The sequence below is a fragment of the Nycticebus coucang genome, chromosome 8 (assembly GCF_027406575.1).
Source record: "Nycticebus coucang isolate mNycCou1 chromosome 8, mNycCou1.pri, whole genome shotgun sequence".
In the NCBI taxonomy this organism is placed as follows: Eukaryota; Metazoa; Chordata; class Mammalia; order Primates; family Lorisidae; genus Nycticebus; species Nycticebus coucang.
Window position 1 is genome coordinate 15598665 of NC_069787.1, and position 2375 is coordinate 15601039.

General features: G+C 50.7%; 1 non-coding gene across 1 annotated transcript; it reads right to left on the reverse strand.

Annotated features, from left to right (window-relative positions):
* Positions 1 to 652: 652 nt before the first annotated feature.
* On the reverse strand, positions 653 to 791 carry LOC128592785 (U4 spliceosomal RNA). The gene has a single exon (XR_008382008.1). It is a non-coding gene; the product is annotated as a U4 spliceosomal RNA (small nuclear RNA).
* Between the last annotated feature and the right edge of the window lie 1584 nt (positions 792 to 2375).

Sequence of the window (2375 nt, forward strand, 5' to 3'; positions counted from 1 at the left end):
AAGTGAGACTCTGTCTCTACAAAAAAAAAAAAAAATTCCTTCCCTTGTCCACTGTCTTTCTTTCTGTGTCTTTCTCTGCCTCTCCCTCAGTCTCTCTCTCTCTCTAACTCTCCCTCTACCCCCTGCCTCAGGCATCTTACCAACCATGACTGAACACTTTTATGGGAGAAGAATATGTTTTCAGTAACTCACTGTGGGGCTCGGCTTGCAGAAATCCGACAAGCCAGGCCCTGTGCCTTCTCTACACTTCTGGTGAGAACTTCTGAGGACAGAGGCACAAAGGCCTCAAGCTGTGAGATTCAGAATCCCAGTGGACAAGCCACCCCCTCCACACTCCCAGCCTGGCCTCCGTCCTCCTTGAGAACAATGAGCTAAACAGTGTCCTGATGACTTTCAGCAGGCAGGCCTGCAAAAAAGAAAAGAGTCTGGACTCGGGCCTTCCTCCACACCAGGCAGACAGGTAAATAGAACTAATGGTGCATCTCTTTGTGGCAAAAGAGGGATCACCTCCGCATATTTTTTGCAGAAGTAATCCCTCCAATGTATATGTTCAAAGCATGTGAAAAGAGGATCTTTCAGAGGGAGAAATAGTTTTGCAATATTATTTTGAAGCCAAGGAAAAAGATGACTTTTTGGTTTGTTTTTATTCAGTTTCCAAAGAGACCTCAAAAATTGCCCGTGCCCACTATATTGCAAGTCGTCACGGCGGGGTATTGGGAAAGGTTTCCAATTAGCAATAACCGCGCCTCTGATCAGCCTCATTGACTACGATACTGCCACTGCACAAAGCTTCTTTTTCTTAACATATAAACAAGGGGAAACGTGATAGAAAAGGAGAAAGGGGTTCTGGCCATCAGTGAAGTAAGTGCATTTTTACAGGGAACAGAGGCAGAGGAGGAGGGAGTGAAGAGAAGGGAATGGAGAGGGGGAGAAGAGGAAGAGGAGAAGTTGAGAGTGGGGGGAAGAAGGTGACAGAGAGGAGACTTCCACAGCTCAGCTTAGGCTGCTGCTACCTGCCTTGCTGAATGAATGGGCCCTGCTGAGAGAGGGCAGAAGGGAGCAGAAGGGGACAGGGAGAGAGAACCAAAGCCATGGAGATGCTCACTCTCAAATCTCTTTTTCACCTTGATTTCCAAATGGGTGTTCCCATGCTCTGGAGGGGAAGTGTTCAGACAGAAGCTTGCTGGTGGGGCTGAGTCAGGGCCTCACCCAGCCCTCTGCCAGTCCAGGGGCCTCTCCTTGCCCATAGGCTTGGCAGCTGCTGTTTCTCCTGTTATCAGGAGAAAACAAGACAGCAAGGGCATGAGAGGCCACTTAAAGTCATGCCCAGGACCATGGGGTCTAGCTCCCAGAGCTCTGCTGCTGGGTGTCTGCAGTCATCCTGGCAATGAATGGCGAACTGTCTCACCAACGTCCACAGCCCGAGAGAGCCAGCCCTGGGGAGAGGGATCCGCCCAGCTGCGAAGGTCTGTTGCCACAGTGCCTATGTCCACCACGACCGCCCCTACACCCCCAGCCCCCACCCTTTAGCTATAAAGCCTGAGAGGGCAGGAGTCCTGTCCTGGGGCTCATGGCACAGCCAGCTTGTGATGTGCAGGCTGGTATACAGTAGGTGATCAATAATGGAATAAATTAGCATGCATCCAAATCTCCCTGCTGCCCCTGGCCAGCAGAAGTGCCTTACCCTCTCTGAGCTGCCACCTCATGGGACAAGGGGAGAATGCCGGTACAAGTATAGGCTAGATGCCTCCCCGGGTAGTGAGATGAGATAGTGGGGCCTCCAGCCTATAGTTGTCAAAATATGGTGAAGTGGGAGTGGAGGAGATAAATTCCTTTTCTAGAAGTCTGCAACTTCTGCTGCTGGTAATCCTGAGTGTGTGATATATGTGTTACTTTTTAGAGAGATGGTTCCAAGTTCACGTTCTCAGGGCCAAATACCTGGGTTCCAATCCAGCCTCCACCCTCACTCCCTGGTGATCTTGGGCAAGCCTCTTAATATCTCCAAGCTTGTTCTCCTCTGTGTAAAATGGAGTTGTCGTGAGGTTTACATGAGATAAATCCCATGCTGTCCCTGGCACATAGTTGATGCTAAGTTCGTGTTAGCCATTATCACTACTTTCCATCTCCCAGCTCTGTGAGGTAGATGTGATTCTGACCAGGATGTAAAAGAGGAAACTGGGGAGGAGGTGGAGAGGCCCTACTGACAGCAGAACCAGAACCAGACACTTCCCAGCCCCCCACCCTCCCAGGCCCATTGCAGCTGCCAGAAACAAGGTGACAGTATCACCCTCTCTACCCCGGCTCCTGGCCCCGGTGGAGAAGTGAAACACGAACCCACTGGTGCAAGAAAGAAGAGAAGGAACCAGCTGAGGTGA